The sequence below is a fragment of the Thamnophis sirtalis genome, unplaced genomic scaffold, assembly GCF_051295495.1.
Source record: "Thamnophis sirtalis isolate CommonGarterSnake01/CBP01778 unplaced genomic scaffold, rThaSir2_p1.2 scaffold_8, whole genome shotgun sequence".
NCBI lineage: Eukaryota > Metazoa > Chordata > Lepidosauria > Squamata > Natricidae > Thamnophis > Thamnophis sirtalis.
In genome coordinates this window covers 84435978-84462297 of record NW_028261388.1, presented here as the reverse complement: position 1 = coordinate 84462297, position 26320 = coordinate 84435978, and positions in this window count along the sequence as shown.

The following is a 26320-nucleotide window of genomic DNA, read 5'->3' as shown; positions in this document are numbered from 1 at the left end:
TATACCAGCACAAATAATACTACAACAAATAGGTTCTCAAGAGTAAATATTTATGAATCATTATGAAGTTTGTTTGACAACAGCATAATATAGTCCTCCGGGATTGGGCGGCCTAGAAATTTAACAAATAAATAAATAAAAATAAATATGAGCTTATGCTTGTTGCAAATTTGTAAAATTAAAAAAGGGGAGAGGGGAAATGTGTATTTTTTCAGGTGCAATTCTCCTAAAATGCTTATCTTTTTTTCCCAATTTAATAGTATTCATTTGATTTATAACCTGCCTTTATTTTATTTTTTAATTCAAGATGGCAAATTATTTTCTTTAATTTAATTTAATTTTTTATGTATATATCCTCAGTGACACTTCTGAGAATCTCTTTCACTCCAGATCCAGGCACTACATTCTGGTGAATTAATTTTGTACTGCTAAATAATTTGTTAATTAACAAATTAAATTAAATTATTAATGGTAAGCTTGTCTGTACGTATTACACCACTTTTTGCACAGTGGGCACAAAATAAGATTCATCATTTAAAATCTATACAGATGCAAAACTGTCTAAGTAATTTTAATAAGAAGTTAAAAATTGAGCAGGACACAAAGAAAGGAAGGAATAAATGCCAAGTGTGAAATACCAAGAAGGGAGAGTGTAGTTTTCCTCTTTCCACACTGCATTTTAATTCATGTACCTGGGAAGATTCTTTAAAAGTTAGAACAGGGAGGAATGACACACTTGATAGTTCTTTTTTTTCTTTCTTTCTCCTTACACCTGTTGGAAGAAATGGTCATCTGGTTCAGTTCCAAGTGGGGAGAGAGACACTGGAAACATGGAAACTGCTTGAAAATATAGTTTAACGATGGGCAGGACCACGTGGTTTGAGATCTTGGGCAAAAAGGCACATGGGTGAGTGTTGTGACTCAGCAGACGTCTTCTGTGAGTCTTTTCGGGATGCAAGATTAACACTGCAGCTGGGGCTCGTTAGTGGCGTGTTCTGGGGATAAAAGGACGGATGGTGCCACGCCCTGGTTGCAGGAGTCAACGTTCCTTCATTCGTTCAACATTCATTGATCATCGGTCGTGGTTTATTTGAGATACACTTGGAGAAGTGATTTGCTTTCTGTAACCCTGATTCAAGGAGGCACTTGGAGAAGTGCATTGCTTTGTAAGAGTTTTTGTTTTGTATTCTGTTATCTGGTCAGAGACTTGATTTATGTTTATTTTTGGGATCGCAGCCAGTCTTAGCCGAGGACTGATAAAGAGAGTTCCTTTTAAGTTTGTTTGCCTGTCGTCTGTTAACGAGCGGGAGAAGGGGGGACAGAACAGGTGAGAGAGAGATTTATACCCTCTGTTGGGCTTTGCATTTGAGCTTGTATTCTGATTGGTTGTCAGATTCCCATGAGACCATGCAGGGGCAATTCTGTAGGCTTTCCTGAGTCCCAAGCTTGGTTGAATCTTGCTGAGTGATGCAATCTCCCCAGGTGCCATGTGGTGAGTTCTGTTGCTAGATGGGTAGAGAGCTAATCCTACCTTCATTGGATCTTGTGTGAGGGCATTTGCTTATGAATAGACCTAGCTATCTCTTCATTTCCTAAGTGCTGGCATCTGCTGTGGGCTGTTGAGGAGGGTGGGGGCGATTAAGAGTGAGTCTGCTTCCTGCTTAAAAACATGCTTCTCTATCTCAAGGATCACTCAAACGAGAGATATAAACTGGAGTGGAGAAGATGGATTGCCTATACTCAAAATAAATATGGGACTAAGAAATTCCAGATAGCTTATGACTGAGGCAACAAGGAATGGCATAATCTGTTTAGAGTTAGCCTAGCAAAGAGGAGTTAAAGCTCAAATGATGGAGGATATTAATTTTTTTACTTTTAAGTTTACTTTAGAATATTTTTGTTAAAGATTTATACCCTGTATTGGTTTTGGGAAGTCGGGAGAGGGAAGATTGGGAGGGGTGGGTTTAGGTGGGGAGGGTAGCGGGAGGGAAGTAAACATTTGTAAAGGGTTTTTTTTAAAAAAAAATCAATTAAAAAAACATGTTTCTCCATTTCTCATCCAGGGAAATATAATATTCTGACTTTTTATTATTTTCTAGACTATTTCATTCTTCTAGGAGATGGGTGGGTGCTAGCTTCCTAAAACCCTCTCCCTTTTTCTTGTTTCCCTTTGCTTTTTTTAAACTTATACATTCAGTACTGGGCTTATAACAGTTCATTTAGTCACCGTTTGAAGTTATAACAGCACTGAAAAAAAAGTGCCTTATGACCATTTCTCATACTTATGACCATTGCCATATCCCCGTGCTCATACGATCAAAATTCAGACTTTTGGCAACTGACTCATATTTATGAGCCGAGGTGGCACAGTGGTTAGAGTGCAACACTGCAGGCTACTTCAGCTGACTGCAGTTCTGCAGTTCGGCTGTTCAAATCTCACCGGCTCAAGGTTGACTCAACCTTCCATCCTTCTGAGGTGGGTAAAAATGAGGACCCGGATTGTTGTTGGGGGCAATATGCTGACTCTGTAAACCGCTTAGAGAGGGCTGAAAGCCCTATGAAGCAGTATATAAGTCTAACTGCTATTGCTATTGCTATTATGACAGTTGCAGTATCCAGGAGTTCTGTGAGAATCTTTTGCTATCCTCTGACCAGCAAATTCAATGCGGAAGCCAGATTCACTTAGCAACTTTGATAGTAACTTAACTGCAGCGATGCACTGAACAACTGTAGCAAGAAAAAGTTCTAAAATGGAGCATAACTCACTTTACAAATGTCTTACTTAGCAGCAGAAATCTGGGGCTCGGTTATGTTTGTAAGTTGAGGACTGCCTGTACTTTTCTGAAATGTAATCAAGTTCTATTAAAAAAAACAGTACTTCAATACTGCTAAAAAAAATAGCAACAGCAATAGCAATAGCAGTTAGACTTATATACCACTTCATAGGGCTTTCAGCCCTCTCTAAGCGGTTTACAGAGTCAGCATATCGCCCCCACAGTCTGGGTCCTCATTTCACCCACCTCGGAAGGATGGAATGCTGAGTCAACCCTGAGCCGGTGAGATTTGAACCACCGAACTGCAGATAGCAGTCAGCTGAAGTGGCCTGCAGTACTGCACCCTAACCACTGCGCCACCTCGGCTCAGAAGAAGGTGGTAAACCTATAATTCAACACATTTCCTTCCATCTGCTATTTCCCACATAAGAAAAAGAAAAGTTAAGTTTTACTTTCCTAAACTCATTTGCTTTGTCTTAAGTTTTCTTTTCTTTTTTTTCTTTTTGCAACAGTTTCCAGCATCAAATTTCTGATGGGGCTTCCGTTTAATAACTTCATAGATAATCCTACTTCACCCCTAGAGCTGCTAAGTCCCACTGCTAAGGCTTCATCTGATTTAAAAGCTCTCTAAATCCAATGCTAAACGTAGCACTAACCATTCAGCATAGTTTCAAGAAATCCAGTAATATCCTGATGAGGTGCTAACAATGAGTGAAACAAGAAGCGGTTTCAGCATTGCAAAGTGCAATGTGCAAATGGAATTTAAGTGCCTTGAAAATTGAAAGACACTACAGTGTTTTTATTCCAACATTAAGATGTGAGTTGACATTCACCTCGTTTAAGAACATACTACTTTTTTTTTTATAAGGCACAATGAGATAATCTGTTCTGATGGCTGGTTTGCTTGCTTAAAGTAATGAGAGCCAATGGCCATATTATCAGAAGAACTGTTCAGGCTGAAGTGGAAATTTGAAATGCAAGCAGGATATTTGCTGCTTAGAAACAATTCCTGAATAAGAGTGATATAGAGGGTCCAATCCCAAAGAAATTGTACTCAAAATACTGCTGTGCACAGCTAGTTCTTTGTGGCAATTAAAAAAAAAAATTCAACAGCAAGAATCAAGTCCCTCTTCTTATCAAGACAGATGGGAATATGTGTCTCAATAAGCATTATGCTGAGCCAACTGGAAATGCAATAGACCACATGTGTTTCGTAATTAATCTGTATATTGTGAAACTGTAGATTGTAAAGATGCATTTCATTTCATGCATTACATCAACAACATTCATCTATCTACTGTATATATTCAGATTCATTCCTTACAAATAGTTGGAAACTTACTAGATTATTAAAATAAAGAATGGGTATCTGTCCAAAGACTGGTACTAAACAAAATTCATAATAAAGTTGTCACTTCGCAGCACAAGTTACTTAAACTTGAATGTTCTTGACCATTGTGAATTGAGTGAAGAGTTTAAATGTATTATGCTTTTCAGCTCTAACATAGAAGAATTGGGCTGTTGATTAATATCCAGCCTCGCTTAGACAGAATGGATGGTGTGTAATTTTAATAATTGTATCTCTTATCTTAAATTTTTAAATGCTTTTTTATCTTGCCTGTCAGCCGCCCAGAGTCCCAATGGGAGTGGGCAGCATACAAATTTTATTAAAATTAAAAAAATTAAATTAAAAATAAATAAATTAAAATTAAAAAATTAAATTAATTAAATTAAAAAAATTATTAAAAATTGTTTTCTGCAGTTTCTTTACCTAGAAACCAGGCACACAACAGGTAGTTCCACAACTGTCATTGTGAAGTCACCTGCAATTATGTACAAGTTCATTTCTCTTCCTAAAACAAGGACAATCTCACTGCATCAAGTTATTCATAAGTTAATTGTGGTAAACACAGTCATGTATTCAAACTTTTGTAGCAATAGCAACAGCACTTAGACTTAGAGTATATACCGCTTCATAGGGCCTTACTTCCATCTCTAAGCAGTTTATAGATTTAGCATATTGCCCCCAACAATCTGGGTCCTCATTTTACTGACCTTGGAAAAATGGAAGGCTGAGTCAATATTGAGCCGGTCAGGATCAAACTGCTGGCGGCCAGCAGAATTAGCCTGCTGCATAACCACTGCATAGCCACTGTTTTTTTTTTCTGAAAGCAAAGAAATTCTCATATATAGATAACCTTTGACTTATGACCACAACTGAGATCAGAAAATCCATGGTTAAGTAGAAAGTCATAAGAGCCGAGGTGGCATAGTGGTTAAATGCAGCACTGCAGGCTACTTCAGCTGACTACAGTTCTGCAGTTCGGCGGTTCAAATCTCACTGGCTCAGGGTTGACTCAGCCTTCCATCCTTCCGAGGTGGGTGAAATGAGGACCCAAACTGTGGGGGCAATATATATGCTGTGTAAACCGCTTAGAGAGGGCTGAAAGCCCTATGAAGCGATATATAAGAGGACCCAGACTGTGGGGGCAATATATATGCTGTGTAAACCGCTTAGAGAGGGCTGAAAGCCCTATGAAGCGATATATAAGAGGACCCAGACTGTGGGGGCAATATATATGCTGTGTAAACCGCTTAGAGAGGGCTGAAAGCCCTATGAAGCGATATATAAGTCTAACTGCTATTGCTATTGCTAAGTCAGGTATCACGTGATTGCAACCAAATTCCAAGCTTTTTTTGCATGATTGTTAAGCAAATCACACCATTGTCAAGTGAATCATGTAGTCGTTAAGCAAATCTTGCTTTCCCCACTGACTTTGCTTATTAGAGGCTGCCTGGCAAGATTGCAAATCACAATCATGTGATTGCAGGTTGCTGTAACTGTCATAAATGCAAGCTGTTTGCCAAGTACCAAAGTTGTTATCTTGTGGAAATAGTGTGACAGGTCATAATTAACGGGTCGATTTTTTTTAGCACCATCATAACTTCAAACTATTATTAAATGATCCTAAGTTAAGGACTATCTATTCATGTAAAACTATTATAGATTGTTCAGAGTTTGGGATGTGTGCATATAAAAAGAAGAGTGGGAAGAAGAGAAATGGCAAAATGCCTATGAACATTTCTTCTCCAACACCATCCAACACAACTTGGATGCCTTTCTGAAAATAAAAAAAAACACTTTTGATACAACAGAAATGGCATTTACCATTACTAAAGGCACATTACTTTTCAGTCCTTTCTTATCTTTCTATCCCTAAACAGTCTGATGACGGTTCAACCCTTCAATGTAGTTGATGTAGAGGAGGACAATGGGAACAGAAAGTGACACATACATGTTAGCCACAAGCAAATGCCACAAGATATCTGTTTGCATTGGATACTGGGATGCAAATATGGAATGATGGAATTTACAGGATGTCACACCTTACACACTTGTATCATTAGATGGATGTGACAGGCAACGCTGCTATAAACTATGACTTATTAGGTACAAGAGCTGCAAAAGCATTCTAGAAGACATATTGACTGCTGTCTCTAGATCATGAGTAGCCCCTTCTAGTCCTGCCTTGTGTATCTTCTGCTCCACTGATGATGATGATGATGATGATGATGATGATGATGATGATGATGATGATGATGATATATCCATTCAATTGTATCTGACTCTTGGCAATTCTATGGGCTAGGCCTCTTCACATCTTCCTATCTTCTACTACGTCTTTGAGTTGTTCTATGCTCTAGTTGTTGTCAGCTTTGACAGTGTTCATCAATGTTGATAGCAATAGCAATAGCAATAGCAGTTAGACTTATATACCACTTCATAGGGCTTTCAGCCCTCTCTAAGCGGTTTACAGAGTCAGCATATCGCCCCCACAGTCTGGGTCCTCATTTCACCCACCTCGGAAGGATGGAAGGCTGAGTCAACCTTGAGCCGGTGAGATTTGAACCGTTGAACTGCAGATAGCAGTCAGCTGAAGTGGCCTGCAGTACTGCACCCTAACCACTGCGCCACCTCGGCTCTTCTTGATCTTGATGTTGATGTTCTTTGGTGGCCTGCTTTCCTTTTACTGCTAATTCTTCCAAGCATAATTGCTTTCTCCAGTGAATTTTCCCACATGGCATATCCAAATTAAGTGAGATACAGGTTTTTTTTAAAAATTTGTGTCCTCACTAAAGTCCTTCAAAAGAAATTTCTGATTTTAGCAGCAAACTAATGAATAAAACAATTACAATTTCTCATTGATTTTCATATGAATAAATAGACTTATTAAAGCTTGAAGAACTCAAAATGTTATTTGGATGCCATATCTTTGACGCCACAGAGTCTATTACTAATCAGGCCAAAGCTTAACACTGTCAAGATGGATCTTAATGAATGTTTCTCTTTTGCATTTTATTGTCCAAACTGGCTTGAAGAAAAAATAAGAAGCTCTTAACTTAAAATAAATCTCAAATTTCAGCCAAAGATGTCTTTATTTGCTCTTTTTTTAAAGGCAAAAGTGACCACTAATGGTTCTGAGGTTAAGTGCAGTGGCGTGATTAATTTCAAACTCTAAGCAAGAGATCAACTTCAACTTTTAGTAGGAATTTTCTGTCCCTTCTCTGAAATCTCTTGTTTGTAAGAGAAAGAAAAGCATGCCAGGAAAAAAAAAGGATCTTCTGAATCCATCTTTCAATCCTATCCACTCATCATCTCATAGTATCTCTGAGAAAAGGGAGAGAAAAAAAGTTACGTTCTTTTTTAATGTAAGAGTCCTCCTATGCCAAGAGTTAGTAGGTTATATAACAACAATACTGTTCATAATTTTTGTTTTAAAGGTGCACATAAAATGAGTCATTCCCTAAAACAGCAGCCCTCAACCTTTCTGGCTTTGCGACCCAGCATGGGGGGAGGGGAGAAAGGATGGTTTTGTGTGAATGTGGCCACTTATACAGCCTGGTTCTGAATAGGCCATGGCCTATTAGTGGACGATGGCCTGGGGTTGAGAACCCCTGACCTAAAATATAAATTTGAATAGCTGGAAGAGATAATAAAAAGAAAGATGCATGAATATCATGAATTTAATCTCTTGGGGGTCAGTTGGGATTTGAACTAAAACCTTAAATTAAATTTTGTTTTTCTAGTTTTGTTTTGTTTTTACCAAATTCCGTATCTGTTATTTCTGAAGAAATTCAGTCGGGGCCCTTAACCTTAAAACAAATTAATTGAGGCAACCTGTTAGAAGGAGGAACATTTTCAGTTTATAATGTAGAATCAATGGTTTTATCCTGAAGATAAATAACATTACATTTATTTACAAATGATGATAGATAGACGATAGATGATAGATAGATGATAGCTAGCTAGATAGCTAGATAGCTAGATAGCTAGCTAGCTAGCTAGCTAGATAGATAGCTAGATAGCTAGATAGCTAGATAGATAGCTAGATAGATAGCTAGCTAGATAGATAGCTAGCTAGCTAGCTAGCTAGCTAGATAGCTAGATAGATAGATAGATAGATAGATAGATAGATAGCTAGATAGATAGATAGATAGATAGATAGATAGATAGATAGATAGATAGATAGATGATATAATTGTAAGATAGATTGATAGATAGATAGATAGATAGATAGATAGATAGATAGATAGATAGATAGATAGATAGATAGATATAGATATATAGATAGATAGATGATAGATAGATAGATAGATGATAGATAGATAGATAGATAGATAGATGATAGATAGATAGATAGATAGCTAGCTAGCTAGCTAGCTAGCTAGCTAGCTAGCTAGCTAGCTAGATAGATAGATAGATAGATAGATAGATAGATAGATAGATAGATAGATAGATAGATAGATAGATAGATATAGATATATAGATAGATAGATGATAGATAGATAGATAGATGATAGATAGATAGATAGATAGATAGATAGATAGATAGATAGATAGATAGATAGATAGATAGCTAGATAGCTAGCTAGCTAGATAGATAGATAGATAGATAGATAGATAGATAGATAGATAGATAGATAGATAGATAGATAGATAGATAGATAGATAGGATAGATAGGATAGATAGGATAGATAGGATAGGTGATAGATGAGAGATAGATGAAAGAGAGAAAGAGAGAGAGGGAGGGAGGGGGAGGGAGAGGGAGAGAAATGGATAATGTATAAGTGAGACCAAATAATAAGAGCAGTTCTCAAATAAGAACAAGGAAATAAAATTAAAAAAGATTGTAAAAGAAAATTGAGTAAAATATCTCAATAATATTATCTAGTAAAAGGTTACAGCTTTTTGTAAAAGGTTACAAAAAAGATTGATTAATCTTATTCAAGACATAAGAAAAATAAACAGGATATTTGACATGAAGAAACAAAACATTTAGACTGTCAACCTCCAAAGGACAATGAAAGTTACATAAAAACTAGCTAAATTGCTGGATACTTCAGGGACCAAGAGAAAGTGTGATTTCTCTTCATTAAACCAGGCCTAACATTTTAAAGGGTTATTTGTAGTAAGGGCAAATGGAGTAAAAGTTGATTGACAAGCTCAAAACACCCCTCCCATTTGACAAGGGCATATTATTGCATCTGCCCTCTGTTGGCCTAAATAATAAAGAATTGAATCTCGCCTGTCAGAAAGCTTTCAGAGTATTCATTACATTTCTTAGGTAGCTAGCTGGGACAAATTATCTTTGGCTCGGGATTCTCACAGAACGGAGGAAAGTGGTTACTCCAGGACTTGTGAAGATCTATGCAAAAAAATGTTCTGTTTTAATTCTCATTACCTCCCTTGTGCCTTACAGAAATTAAACAATGTGATGAGAAGCCATGTTCTTTGGAGTTTAGCTCAATGTTTTTTATTCCTGCCAGTGTGAATAAAAATTATCCAAGAGGCTCAAAGAAGCCAAAAATCTCTCTGTGAAACTCAATTTAGTTTAAAACAGGTGGAAGTATCACACCACATTAATATGGCTGGAAATGAGCCCTGATCCAGATTGCAATAAAGAATGGGAAACATTCTAAAGTAGTTAGAAAATGGAATGAATAGGGCATCACACCTTGTGGGATTCTTACATTTGACCATTTTGGCATATTTCACTTGTTTATTTGGGCCACTTTTTTACAGTTAGAAGAGTTTTATACATTTTTTTCCACCATTTAGCTCGATAATGATAATTTATTGTTCGTTATCAAGACTGACTAGCAATTCCTTCATATCTCTGTTTCAAAATCAAAATTTTCTGGCGTTTATAAACCATGTTGGGTATCCAAGGGAAACTTTCTGCCTTTAGACCACTCTTTCTTGTAGGAAGAAGTAATTTTGCAATTAAAACTACAATACAATACAACAGGAGAGTTGGAAGGGACCTTTGAGGTCTTCTAGTCCAACCCCCTGCCTAGGCAGGAAACCCTATATCTTTCCAGACAAATGGCTATACAACATCTTCTTAAAGACTTCCAGTTTTGGGGCATTCACAACTTCTGGAAAGTGGGTAATTTAGGGAGGGGGGAAATTACAATCCAGCTATTGTAAGATACTCTTTTTATACAGAAACCTACAAACATAACAATAACAAAATAAAGAGTTGGTCATTAAAGTGATTGCTACTTTATTGTTTTCTATTAGCTACAACAGTTGTTTTTTATTTTCTCTGTTCTTTTTGTTTCTTTTTTGTTTGTGCTATCTAAAAATTCACCATACCAAATTCCTCTATGCTTCTCTTTGTCCTGATGAAATCTGTAGCTTTCTGCCAAGACTTACTCAGCTCAACCATTTTAAGCATCCCTGCAGGAATATGCAAAAAGCAATGATTTTTAAAAGTCTTTTAAAAGACTCTTACCACATTTAAAATCTAAATCAGTATTAAGTGACAGTTATAAATATTCTTTGAAAGACGAGGAATATATTAAGGGTGCAAATACATGGGCAGGGATCGGATGGATTTCAATAAAAACTCATTTTAATGAACTATCGCAGAGAAAGGGTCTGTGTTTTCCATAAATGTATTTTAAATACAAATTGTGTCATCGTGATGGTTTACACCATTTATGCAACAACATCAAGGACAAATGTCAGACATTATGCTGGTGGTGTCAATTTGTATTTTTTAAAATGAAATTAGGTAAATTGCCACAGAAATTTGAATTGAATTCCATTGTATTGAGGCCCAAAACACTGTTGTTTCACAAAACGAGATCTTGGTAAAAATGACAGATAGATACATTGAAACAACAAATCGTATAGTTTTTTAGCAAGCTGTGTCTAAAATACATTTATTTAAACATTTTAGCATATATATATATATATATATATATATATATATATATATATTTGTTAGGGAGAGATTTCTCAAAGAAAAGAATGATTTCTTTACAGCTCTTCAGTTACTAGTATTTGAATTTTTTTTTCTGACCACTAGATATTATAGTTTGGACAGCTCATAAATTATATTATTTTTATTAATATATTCATGATTCTCTCTCTCTCTCATCTATCCATCTATCTATCATCTATCTATCTATCTATCTATCTATCTATCTATCTATCTATCTATCTATCTATCTATCTATCTATCTATCTATCTATCTATCTATCTTACAATTATATCATCTATCTATATCTATATCTATCTATCTATCTATCTATCTATCTATCTATCTATCTATCTACCTACCTACCTACCTACCTACCTACCTACCTACCTACCTACCTACCTACCTACCTACCTACCTATCTATCTATCTATCTATCTATCTATCTATCTATCTATCTATCTATCTATCTTACAATTATATCATCTATCTATATCTATCTATCTATCTATCTATCTATCTATCTATCTATCTATCTATCTTACAATTATATCATCTATCTATATCTATCTATCTATCTATCTATCTATCTATCTATCTATCTATCTTACAATTATATCATCTATCTATATCTATCTATCTATCTATCTATCTATCTATCTATCTTACAATTATATCATCTCTCTATCTCTCTATCTCTCTCTCTATCTCTCTATCTATCTATCTATCTATCTATCTATCTATCTATCTATCTATCTATCATTCATTCCACAATGATTCCAAGAGTCTTCATAAGGTCAGTCAGAAGCATCAAGTACAACGTGGCTACTAATGTCAATGGGGAATAGTTAGCTGCAAACAAGATAAACAACAGCATGAAAAAGATGAATTGCTTTGAGTGGATGGAAAGATAGAATATTAATCATTTAATTAATACAATCAAGTGGAAAAACCAAGATGACACCAGCAGCAATTAGTTTTGAAGGGCTAGATGTATTCTTTCCCATCAAATTATTTCCCGAACTGATGGTGCAGAAGGAATAAAAAAAATAGTTTATGTCATATAATGGACAAAGTTTCATTTTTGTGGGTTGTAAAAATCAAGGGAGTCCTTGATAGAAAATTTGTAGAATGTTTCCAGTTGATAATAATTCAAATACACAATCTCTCTTCTGCTTTGTTCTTCAAGTTCTTTTGTTCTTTCTTAGGCATGCACAAAAACCTGAAAACCTACTCAGAAAGAAACAAGCGTGGAGTCAAATTATCATTTGGGAATAGATCTTTTGTGGATGCAATTCTTGAAGTTACAGCTCGGATATATGTGTGTTAATGAAACTCAGGCGTTTTCTATTTTAACAGTACATATCATGTTGTCTATTTTAAAACAAAAAACAGATATGATAATCTGTCTGGAATTTAAAAAGACCAAAGGCAAAATGCATATTTTTAGGGTGAGCCTATTCCTGAATCTATGGTGGGCTTAGTATATTTCCTGGCATTGCTAACTATGTGGGATTGTAAAACAAGAGGGTAACTGAATTCCTATCAAATGTATTTAATTGTAAATTTATGGTGATCCTTGTTAACCACAAATTATCTGGATAGCCTTCATTCCTTCCTTCCTTCCTTCCTTCCTTCCTTCCTTCCTTCCTTCCTTCCTTCCTTCCTTCCTTCTTCCCCCCTCCCTCCCTCCCTCCCTCCCTCTTTTTTTTCTATTTCCATAATCTATAGCCTGATGCAACTGAAAGTCTGATTTCTGGAAATCCATCCCAGTGCAAATGGTCAAACTTTGTAGAATCTTTCCATACAACTGCTAGAATATTGCAATGATGCAATATTCTAGCAGAATATTGCATCATTGCAAAATTGATGTTTCAGGAATTTGAAAACAAAATTGGTCACTATACAGAAAAAGCAATGGAGCTGACAGTTTCCGATAATTCTTTGCCTTTCAGATAATAAGAATACCTGAAGGATAGTGAAGAAGGTTGCACTGAAGCTAATATAGCATGAAGGCTTAATTATATATTCTTTTAAACTCTGACCCAGTTCCTATGTGATTCACTACAAATTTTCATTGCAAGGTCATTGCCAGATTTTGATTCAGCTCAAAATTATGATAAAATCTGCAGATGAGCTTACAAGCTAAATAATAATAATTTTGAAGAAACACTTCCAAAGTATTTATAGAGCATAGCACCCGCCTGCTAATCATTAAAATATATTTCCACTTGAGCCTTCAAAAACAAAGTCAATCCTTTAAGAGGTGCACTAACAGCAATATCTTCTTTTCAGCCTTCAAATTAACAAAAAGTAAAAAGGGAGAGAGTGAACCCCTTCTACCTTTTGAGGGTTTGTAAGTATATGAATTTATGAATTCTACATAGAGCCAAAATGCCAACTATCATGTTATATATTTTCTAGTTATAATTGTTTACAGAAACTAGGTAATGCAATTTGTATGAATGTACACACGAGCATAAAAGTAATAAAGGAATGCAATTTTTTCTAATAAAATGTAAAGTAAAATCTCGAAGCCTTAACAGTACTTGATATGTTCAAATGCTGATTGTATTATTTCAGTAGTCTGGCTGATTTTGTTCTTAAGAACAGGAATAGAGTACAGAATAATGAATAAGAATAAAGAATTGGTAGGGACCCTGGTCAAGCATGAGGCCCTATACCATTCCAGACAAATCTCTTCTCAAAAACCTCCAGTGATGGATTATCCATGACTTCTGGAGGTAAGCCATTCCACCAATAATTGTTCTTACTGACAGGAATGTTCTCCTTAATTCTAGATTAGATCTTTCCTTTATAATCTTCCGTCCATCACTGCTTGGCTGCTCTTGGGTGCTTTGGAGAACAAGCCAATCACTTCTTTCTGACAGTCCCTCAAATATGGGAACACTCTTATCACATCATCCCTGATTCCCTTCTTTAGACTAGATATCTCCAGTTCCCACACCTGTTCATCATATGCTTTCAGTCTTCAGTCCCCTAATCAACTTTGTTGCTCTTCTTTGCACTCTTTCTAGAATCTCAACATCTTTTCAGAAGAGACCAAACTCTTTTTAGGAGATGTTTAGCATAGTTAAAAGTAGGCATTACATTAAAAAAAAAAGTGGATAGTAAGTTGGTTTTCTTCATCTTCATAATACCAGGTAATAGTATCCAGTGAAATTGAGTACTTGTAGCAGAAGATGTAGAACTCATAAAAGGAAATATTTCCTCACCCAACATGTAATCAGACTGACTATATGCTACTATGCTGTTCACTGCTCCTAGTTCAAAAGGGGGCTAGATGAATTCTGAAAGGACAAATCTTTCTTTAGATAAGCCTTGATGGTTGGTTGCTGTTTGAAGAAATCCACATTATATCCTAGATGTACAGAAATAATATTGAGAGAGGAGGACTGGTTTGTTCTCCTATTCATGTTCTTCATAGATGTATTTGAGAAGAAATGCTTTCTAGATGAGCCTGGTCTAGCAGATTAAATAGCAATTAAGAAAAAATAATAATCCAAAGACGTTTACTTGGACCTAGGATGGAAACCATTGATGGGATAAAGCTCACTTCTCCTGAACATGACTCCAAAACTCCAAGATTGAGAATGCAGTGGATAATGTAACAAGATAATTCTGCTTTGTTTTACTGGAAACCTGCTCACATGAAATAGAAGGAGGACTGAATATTTAACCAAATAGAATAGTTATGGATCCAGAATTACAAATGTGTAATATATTGACTATGGGGAGAGTGTGCTAAAATTCAATTGGATAACTGGAAATGATGTAGTTAAAACCATTTCACTTAACAATTCGACCCTATTCCTTTTACTGTATCTTAGAGGTACAGGAATCTTCCCATCATCAGCATTTCCTTTAACAAAGAAATATCAAGATGTATAGACTGTGGTATTCCTTCATATGAAAAAATCTATGGGAACGCTACATATATAAAATAAGAGAATATAAATTGTTTTGCAGATATCTGAAGGAACCCAGAACTTCAAAAGTATTCGAACATCTTTATAGGTTTCAATCAGGATATATTCATATTCATTTGGCTTCCTGAAAACTACTAGCACAAAATATTTGTGCTAGGTCTTGCTTGAATTCAACATGAAATTAATTCAAATATAATAGAAACTGCACAGGAGACTTTTCTTTAAAAAGTTAATTAAACCTTATGTAACACATACGTTAATAAGGAGTTGAACCAGTTAACTGTAAAAGTTAACAAGGAGTCAAATCAGTTAATTGTAAAAGTGACCTCTAAGTAGACAGAAAGCAGTAGAATTGCAAATAACTTTATTGCTATTACCGCTGAGGGGAAATGCTTATGGAATGGAGGAGATTACGGTGATAACCAGTTGTGTATCGCAGACAGTTTGGTTTAGTGGCTGAAGCATGAGGCTAGCAACCAGGACACTGTGAGTTCGATCCCCACCTTAGGCACAAAGCTATGGCTAGGTGACCTTTGGACAGTCTCTCTTTCTTAGCCCAAGGAAGCCGACAAGGTCAAACTATTTCTGAAATCTTGCCAACAAAACTGTAGGGACTTATCCAGGCAGGCAGACTGACCCAAAGGTTGCAAAATAAAAACAAAACAATATTTCTCAAACGGATCTCTAAAATCTATTGGATCTTAGCCAAACAGAAGCTTGAAGTGAATACTGATTTATGACTGTGGGCTAATTAGATCTTCTTACCAGGCTTTTCATCCCGTCTCCTGCACACTACCGCTCGGTGGCTTTGGCCTGAAGTCAGCTTCATGTGCAGCCATGTTGCCATGCTGCCTCCCTGCTGCCAATTCAGAGAGCAAATCTCTGACCGACGAGGGACCTGTTGCATTCCCTCTGGGTCTGAGAGAGGGAGAAGAAAGTGATGGATAGGGTGCAAATACGGTGTAGGGAGAGCAGAAGAGCCAATAATCATTTTTGGAAGTTGATGGTAAGACGAATTGATGTAAACATTTAACAATATAATGTGTAGTTGGCTATGCAATAGTATACATGTGGTTATTTGTTATGAAAATGAAAAAAGAAGTGAATACTGAGACCTCACAGCCCATTTTGGAACAAGTCCACCAGGTATACACCATGATTCCCAGATACTTCACAAGGAAGCTGTTTGCAAATTCAGGGTCAGTTAGTCAGATTTGGAAAGAGTGATTATGTTTTAGCTGTCCCCTGACGTGCTTCCCTCAAGATGAAAATTGCAACTGAGGCAAAAACGTGGCACTTTTCCTTGAAGTGACTAGAAAGAAAATAGCAGCCATTTTAATTTAGCAGTCGAGCTTTTTGAGCGTGGCACTCAAAAAGCAGAGTAGTCTGAAGCTGTTATGTGATTAACTTTCAACATCAAAATAATGTGAAATATTAAGGAAGCTCTACCCATGTAGGAGAAGAGCTGGGAGATGGAGTTAAGTGTGCAATCAGTTGTGATCTCACTAACGATCCAAGTCCAATCCCTTTTTCATTGACCCGAATTGATGACAATTTAGTGCTGAACTTTCATTGACTAGGTTCTTGTGTATAGGCTTGAGCAATTAATTCTTTTTGAACTGCAACTTAACATATGACCCTGATCCTTTGTGCTTGACATTCCTGCTGCTTAAGTGTTTGGAAATTAATTCTTTATTCTTTTTCCTGCAGCTTGAATTTTGCTAGGAAAGTATTCCTGTTTTTCAGAGTCTCTAGGAAGGGAAGGTGGGAAACTAGATAAAAGTTGTCCCTTATAGAGAGCTGAGGTGGCATAGTGGTTAAATGCAGCACTGTAGCCTACTTCAGCTGACTGCAGTTCTGCAGTTCGGCTGTTCAAATCTCACTGGCTCAGGGCTTTGACTAAGCCTTCCATCCTTCCGATGTGGGTAAAATGAGGACCCGGATTGTGGGGAGCGATATGCTGACTCTGTAAACTGCTTAGAGAGGGCTGAAAGCCCTATGAAGCGGTATATAAGTCTAACTGCTATTGCTATTATAGTGAGGTCTAATGATGGCTTCCTAAAGCAAATAAATATAGTACTGGTACAAAAATCAATTTTAATCAATTCTAGCTGAATTAATGATTGAAGGTCGGGTTTATGAAAACAGCATTGCAAAGCAAGCCTTGCATATTTCTGTGGGAATTATAAAATCTCATGCCTGTGAGGCCATAAGATTGCTTTTGACATTTAGGCATTCTGACAAAATCAGGAAGAATCTATGCGCACTACTTATTTATTTATTTCCCACCTTTAATATTTTTTTTAAAATAATTCAAGGTAGCAAACATGTTTCTTCTTCCTCCTATTTCCTCCACAGCAATAACCCTATGAAGTGGGTGGGGTTGAGTTTATGACTGGCCCAAGATTACCCATCTAGCTGTCCTGTCTAATGCAAGACTAGAATTCACAGTGTCCTAATTTCTTAGTTTGGTGCTTTAACCATTAAACTTGCTATTCTTGGTAATTAAAAGGGGAAAAAAACCAAATGTGTTTAAATAAGAGAGGGAAAAAAGAGGGTATAATAACCCTAGGAAAAGCCTCAGCTACAAAATAATGGAAGATTCCTCAAGGAATAAAAAGTTACAACAGTTTGTAGGTTCCTTTGAGAATAAAAGCTAAGCATTATAACAACCCAAAGAATATTCTTTTTTTAAAAAATAACAGGTTTTGTTTTGGGGAAAATATGTTCAGCCAAGAAAAAAATGTACTTCCATTATTTGTTAGAACAATTATATCCATTATTAATATAGTCCCCTGGACATGTTAGTGAATATAACTTGCTACAGGCATGTGTTACATTAAGTGAAAATTAATCAATGGTGTTTCCTGAAAGTGCACCCCCACTGCCTCAACAGTTATTATTATTAAGAGTAATTTGTACAAGGTACCAAAAGCAAATGTGACAGATTTTTGCTCCAAGGAGTATAGAGTTTAAATTTCAGTGGTGATTTAGGACCAATGGAAGCATGAGCAAATGACGGAGAATTTAGCATAACAACACTGGGAAAAACAAGAGGAATGGGCCGTATGTTCCAAGAAACAACAACTTTGGAGAAATAAGGGTTGCAAATATGCCATGTGAATGAACTAAACCATGGCTTATTTAGTTTCCCCTTAAGAAACCTACCACTGTGTTATGTAAACCATTAATGTGATGCATTAGAGTGAAATGCAAGCTTATTTTAGAAACCATGGCTTGGAGGTGATATGTGAACCCAACCTCCTAATGAGATATCCATTTCAGATGGACAGTCCATTTTTCCACCCTGTCCAGCTCCTCTACAGAAGTAATTTCTGTACTTTTTGCATGTTAAATTTAAGCCACTATCTAGCCAGCTTGATCAGTTTCTTAGGAATTACACACTCTCCCCCCTCCAAAAAAAAAAAAAAAAAACATTTTTAAAACATTCTCATATGTTGAGTGTCAACTCATTCATTTACTTTAGTTTAAAATTTGGCTGAAGCTTTATTGATTTTAATGTTTGGCCTTTGAGTTTTCGTGATATTAAAGTTGTTCCATTGATATTTTGCATTTGCTTTACACCCATAAGACATTTTGATTGTCAGGTAGAAATAGATCAATAACATGTATGTGAACATCCAGTCTTCTACTTCATCATCCATCCAACCATCCATCCATCCAATTTGCATTTTCATCAAAATGTTAAAAACAGGGTTGTGCTATCATGCTGCAGGCTCTTGCCCTTTTAAATGTAGTTGTGATATCTTGACACACGTGGAAAATGTCCTGGGCTTGCAGCATGATAGCACATCTCTGTTTTCATCAGACCAACCCATTTGGCATCCTGTGTGTGTGGGGAGAGAGGGGGAAGGGAGGGGTGAGGGAGGGGAAGGGAGGGAGGGAGAGAGGGAGGGAGAAAGAGAGGGGAGGGATGTAACTGATGAACCCAACCAAAAACAAATATAATCAAGATAATCCAATCTCCAATTTCTTAGTGCAAACTTTTATTGAGTACATCATTTCAGTACTGATGAGGGCAAAACCGGATCTAGCTAATTCCTAGCCAAATCCACATAATTAAAAAGTATAGGACTCTCCCTCTCCCTATTAGAGCAGGTCACATTGTCCAATTGAGTCTCATGGCATTGTTATGAGAAAAAGTCTTTGTCTTTGGCAAACATTTGCCAAAGTGTCCTTGGCTCTCACGGTTGTCTTCTTGATGTCTGGAGCCTACATTCCATTTTACTCTTCCTTCCCCCCTAGTTCGTTGGCAAACCAAGAGGCGACAATGGTTGCAAAAGAAGCAAAATCACACTTCAAACTTGACAAGCACAGAGAGAGGCTGACGTCACTGCTAGTTTATGAATAATGGTCTGCAAAGTGGGAGAGATATACAGTATCATAGAGCAAGAGAAGTAATTCCCAATAACTTTCATTACATTGCAACGGTAGTAAAGTAAGGATAAAAACCACCAAGTGTTTCTTACAAGCATTTCAAGCTAACAGTAACTCAGATAAAAGATTTCTCTTTCATTAGGGAAGAAACGTTTAGGAAAATAGGAAGGTAAGATTTTAGTAAAGGATTAACTTAAATGAATTCCTGGGCAAGATGAATGTACCCCCTTTTTTAAACGCATTCACTGCCCTTTGAAATCCATTCCCTTCTTTGGCAGGAGATACCAGGGTGATAGCCAGACTCCCATTCAAAAGCTGGGGTAACCTATCTATCAAATATGGAGAAAAAGAATACCAAGGAGACCATTAAGCTTGAGCACTTTTATATGCAGTTTACAATCAAGTGATGATTTAGTGGGTTTTCTACACTTATTGCATGGAACAAGGACAATATAAATACACAAAACATATTTTAAAAGAGGGTTCCTCTAGCTAAAACCTTTTTTTTTAAAAAAAAAAACCTGGCCAGTAGTTCTAGTTGTAGAACTGCTTGATGGATGTTTATTAGCCAAACTGAATAAAGTGGTTACTCATCGGAAGGTGGAATAGGGAAATTGTTTGGCTGATACCCTTTGCAGGTATGTCAATAATACCACTGATTTAATTACTATCATACTGTGCTTCAGAGATCATCACATTTATGACGATCAGTCCTGACAGTAGCACGGCATCATTGAAATGGATGCAGGGAAGGAGCAAACAAGCATTTACTGGTACATGCATAAAACAGTTGTGTGGTCTTTGTAACAGGTTTTATCTATGCTAAAAAAAAGAGCACTTATAAAAATCAGGCATTGCAATTAGGTTTTATGTGCATAATTTGGAAGGAAGCTGCCTGGAGAGCAAAGTGATTTTGGAAATATTTCTACCGGAGATTTTATGTTGTGGTTGCTGTTGTCCTCTACAGGCTGCTGGAGCTTCACCGGACTTTTGAGGAGTGAATCCAAATTTCATTAGATGATCTCTGGAGCATATGACCCATTTATAGGACTTCAAAGCAAAGACAAGGAATAAATTTATATTTATTCATTCAGTCAACAATCATACAGTCTTTCATATTTCAGACTGTTCAGTGTAGTTCACTGTGACTATGACTCTGTAATTGTGCAATGGGACAAACTCACTCCATAGACACACCTACACAATGCACAATGTTTCTAGTTCATAAGTGCAACAGATCTGCCTCATACTGAATCAAGCTACAAGTTTGCTATAGTCCAAGATAGTCTATTTCAGTTGGAGTCTGACATCATTATTATCATTATTGTTTTTTAATTAAAGATAGCAGTAGCAATAGCAGTTAGACTTATATACCGCTTCATAGGGCTTTCAGCCCTCTCTAAGCGGTTTACAGAGTCAGCATATCGCCCCCACAGCTTCGGTCCTCATTTCACCCACCTCGGAAGGACGGAAGGCTGAGTCAACCTTGAGCCGGTGAGATTAGAACTGCTGAATTGCATATAACAGTCAGCTGAAGTGGCCTGCAGTACTGCACCCTAACCACTGCGCCACAGGGGTTATGCAGTTGGGGAGGGGGTCTGTTGTATTTGATACCTATTACATACAAAGCATGACCATCAAAAAATCCAAGGTAATGTTGTATTCTGTTACATCATAACTAATGAATGAATGAATCACATACAAAGCAATTGTTCTGCCATGAAATTCTACAGGCTGTTGGTAAAACACTAACATGAAATGCCAATGTGTTGCTATTCCAGTCTTCCCTAAGTTCTGCTCTCTTTTGGTTGCATTGAACTATCATCTCCATACTTTCTACCAGGAGTGGGTTCCTGCCAGTTCTAACCTCTTCTATAGAAGAGGTTCCACAAATCTACCGTGCCGTTTAGAACCGGTTCCGGCTCCCCCACCCCCCGCCCGTCCGCACGTCATCAAGATGAAGAGCGAGAGGAGGAATTCTGGGAGTTGAAGTCCACAAGTCTTAAAACTGTCAACTTTGAACACCCCTGGGGTTTTTTTTTTCTAAAGGGTTAGAGGTGCGAGGGTCTTGTAACTTGACAGCTTTTAGAGTTGCGTGCTTCAAATGCCAGAGTTTCTGAGCCAATATTGCTAAGCAAGAGTGTTGTTAAGTGAGTTTCACCACATTTTACAAGTTGGTCATGTCCACCCAGTCACATGACTGCCAAGCCACTCCCACTCGGTCACATGGCTGGCAAGCCACTCCCAAAAAGCAGGTCACACCTACAGAGGAGGTTCTAAAAATTTTTGAAACCCACCACTGCTTTCTACCATCTGGAAAATCAAGGATTAGCAACGCAATCTAGCTGAGGAGCATCAGATATGGCCAGGTGACCTACGTATGTTGACAGTAGTTCTGTAAGATCTGAAGCTCTTTTTTATTTTTTATTTTTAATTTTATCAATTTCATATATACATTGACAATTATGTGATCTCATAACTGTTATTAATAATATGTATAACAATTTTTCCCTACAGTTGACAATATACTTGAAGATTGCTTTCTTAACATCCCATAGATCCATCTTATCTTACAACGGTCCTACTTCTTCTTCCCTCCCTCCCTTTTTCCTTCCCTCGTTTCTTCTCTCCTACTCCCCTTCCTTCCCTCCTTCCTTCCCTCCCTCCTTCCCCTTCCCTCCTTCTCTTCTTCCCTCCTTCCTTCCCTCCTTCCTTCCTTCCCACCTTTCTTTTCTCCTTCTCTCCTTCCTTCCCCCTTCCTTTCCTCCTTCCTTCCCCCCTTCCTTCTCTCCTAAAAAAATAAATAAAAATAAAAAAGATCTGAAGCTCTTCCCATTTGTGATTCTTTATCTGAAAAAGCCAGGAACTGAAGTAGAACTTTTAGGCATGTGTGTTCTTTCACCACACAGTGACAGTCTTTCTGCAACCCCATGCTAGCTTCACACGCAGGATAATAATAAGCACACAATCTACACCTCTCCTTCTAATACTTAATTCATCCTGACGTTCCTCTAGGCTTAGGCTTTGTATTAGATCTCCCAGCAGGAACATGAGAGAAATGCCAGTTTAAGCAAAACTGCATATTTTCCTCAGCATAATGTTTCAGATGAAGTGTATATCTTAAATTATATGCTTACTTTCTGTGGAAAAAAAATATATTTCAGACCTAATCACAGATATATCAGAAATGGATTCCCTGCCCAATGAAAGCAGGTCAGCAAAGCCAAAAATCAACTTGGAATTTGGAATTTTAATAGATTTGTATGCCGCCCAATCCCGAAGGACTCTGGGCGGCTTACATAAAAACAATTAAAAGATTAAAAAGATTAAAAACACAAAATAATACAATTTAAAACAGGAAAAACACAACATGCACTCAGTTATAATGGGGCTGAAGTTCAGTCAAGCTCAACAGCCCCAGGTCTGCCGAAACAGCCAGGTCTTAACAGACTTACGGAAGGCCAGGAGAGTAGGGAGAGTCCGGATCTCAGGGGGTAGCTCATTCCAGAGAGCCGGGGCAGCACCAGAGAAGGCTCCCCCCCGGGGAGCCACCAGACGGCATTGTGTGGCTGACGGTACCCGGAGAAGGCCCACCCTGTGCGATCTTATTGGATGCTGGGAAGTATGTTGCAGGAGGCGTTCATGGAGATATCCAGGTCCTAGGCCATATAGGGCTTTATAGGTAATGACCAGCACCTTGAAGCGTGTCCGGAGACTGATGGGAAGCCAATGCAGCTTTGGATCAAAATCATTTTTTAAAAATCAATTAATTCAATCAATTCAATCAATTCGCCCACATAACACCCATCCTCCGCGAGCTGCACTGGCTACCTGTTGATCTCCGGGTGCACTTCAGGGTGCTGTTGACCATCTTTAAAGCCCTTCATGGTAGTGGATCTGAGTACTTGAGAGACCGCCTTCTGCCGATTTCCTCTCTCCGACCGATAAGATCGCACAGACTGGGCCTCCTCCGAATTCCACCCGCCAGTCAATGTCGACTGGTGACTACACGGAGGAGAGCCTTTTCTGTTGCAGCTCCAACCCTGTGGAATGATCTCCCCATCGAGATACGCACCCTCACCACCGTCCAGGCCTTCCGCACAGCCCTCAAGACCTGGCTATCCCAACAGGCCTGGGGATAAGTCTCTAATTTGCCCCACCCGAGTGTTGAATGTTGAATGCAAGTTGTGTTTTTATTATTTTACTTTGCTCACATATTGTTTATTTTGAATTGCACCCCCTCCCTAATGATTGTAAGCCGCCCTGAGTCCCCTCAGGGAAAAGGGCGGCCTATAAATCCTAATAAAATACTCAAATACTCAAAATGATAAGAATAATTACATTGTTCTATTGATCTAATAGAAAGCTCGAAACTAGCATTTTTTTTCCTGCTTCCGGCAGATTTTTGCCCTTTCTTTTCCTAGTGATTACAAATGGGGAAAAATCCTTAAATATTGCATTGCTTTTGAAGATATCTTGTTTGAGGCAGTTGGTGGTGGAATAGTTATGTAGACAGTAAACACAGGGTCAATCAAAATGGACTCAAATGTCTATACACCAATGCACAGAGTAGGAGGAATAAACAGGGTGAATTAAAAATTCAAGAAAAAGAGGGCAGATACAATATTGTTGCCATTACAGAAACTTGGTGGGATGAAACCCACAAATGGAGCATACAGCTAGAAGGATTTAAATTATTTAAAAGAAATAGACCAAATAAAAGAGGAGGTGGAGTTGCACTATGTATAAGAAATACTTACCTCTCTACAGAAATAGAGCACAACAATGATGAGAACTATCTTGAATTCATTTGGGTCTATATTAAAGGTTGGGGGGGAAATGATGTTGCCATAGGTGTATACTACAGGCCACCCAACCAAGCAGAGGAAGTAGATGAACTTTTTGCTAGTCAGCTAACTAAGGTATGTAGGAAGCACACCACAATTGTAATGGGGGATTTTAACTACCCTGACATCAACTGGGAAACAAACTCTGCACCAAGTGGAAGATCCAATAGGTTCCCAACGAACCTAGCAGGCAACTTTGTTTCCCAAAAAGTAGAGAAGGAAACAGGGGATCGGCCATATTAGACTTAATTCTCACTAACAGAAATGATAGGAGGTGTTGAAGCCACAGGAACAGTGGGGGCAAGTGACCATGCAATATTGGAATTCAACATTATGCAAACACAAGTAGTGGAACAAAGTCAAACTAGAGTCTTGGATTTTAAGAGAGCTAATTTCAATAAACTTAAAGAGAGCTTGGGAAGAATTCCATGGATGAGAATCCTCAAGGGGAAAACAACTCAAGAAGCTTGGGAAATTTTGAAAAATGAGATTACAAAAGCTCAGTCTAGCACAATACCAAATGAAGAAGAAAAATAACAGCTCCCAAAAGAAACCAGCATGGCTGCATAAAGAACTCTCTGACAAATTGAAAGACAAAAAAGATAAGTATAAAAAGTGGAAAGAGGGGGACATAACTAAGGCAGAATATCAGCAAATATCCCAAGCCTGTAAAGATGAATTAAGGAAAGCTAAGGCTCACAATGAAGAAAGGCTTGCCACAAAAGTAAAAAATAACAAAAAAAGCTTCTTCCAACATGTTAAAAACAAGAAAAAAAGTTAAGGAAACAATTCGTCCATTGCTAGGAGAAAGTGGCAAGAAGGTGACAAGCAACAGGGAGAAAGCAGAACTATTTAACTCATGTTTTGCATCTGTCTTTATACAAAGGGATAAAACAGTCCAACCTATCAAAAACAGCACCACAAAAATCAGATTAGGAACACAAATTGAAATAGGAAAGAAAATGGTAAGTGAGCACCTGTCTACCCTAGATTAGTTCAAATCACCAGGACCGGACAGATTATATCCCAGGGCTCTGAAGGAACTGGTGGATGAGATCTCAGAACCACTGAACTATACCTTTCAGAGATCCTGGAGCACCAGGGAACTGCCAGAGGACTAGAAAAGAGCTGATATCCTTTGCAAGTATTTACTTCAATAAAAACTACTTCTCTTGGTTCAAAACCTCCACAGAAGTCTCATGGTATGACCACAACTGTTAAAAGTTCTTCCCAGGACTCTGAATGAATCCTCAATATTTCACTACACTACAATGGTCTCCATTTTTATCTTCCTTTAATAAAGTTTGCTGATCTATGGTGTGCAATAGACCTAACAGAGTTCTCTGTGTAATGCAGTCTTATTAGAAATGGACTCTGCCTTCCCAGTGGCCACAGGCACATCTGTAATGCAGCTCTCCCTTTACTTAAAGCAACGGAAAAAGGATGACCGTATTTCTCTGTATTTATCCCTAACGTTCTGCAGACCTGAAGCTATAGGCAGGAATAACCCCAGATGCACTAAAATAATGGAGTAGGAAGTGTTGAAAGATAACTCAATCCACAACAACAAATCCCCTCGACATGTCACTTGGCAGAGGGAAAGGATAAGGTAACAAATCTGAAGTCTCAGAGCTAGTGTTTGTGGCAAGAAAGAATTGCATTGCTGCTACTTTATTACCAACTGTGTTAGTCCAGGCGAGTACACCAATATCCTCAGGTGCCTTTAAGTAATCTTGTGCTAAATTTAATATGACTCTTGTGCACTATAAAAATGTACCCAGATGAAAACAGAAGCATTTTGGACATGTGCAAAGCTGCCTCAAATGTCAGTAAGGGGAGGTGTGGACAGACAACCCTATCCTGTAGTCGGCCCAAATTCAGTATTCTGCAAATGACGCCATCTGGTCTGGTTTTGTGGGTCAAACCAGAAAAGGAATCACTACTAGATGGACTAATTACATTTTATGACAAAGCTACCTTGGCAGAATATTGTAAGTACAGTTCTTCCTCTGTTTCTTTTACAGTGCAAGAAACGAAGGAGGATCTCTTCTTGGTCTCTTGCCCTGCCCATTGTCCAGC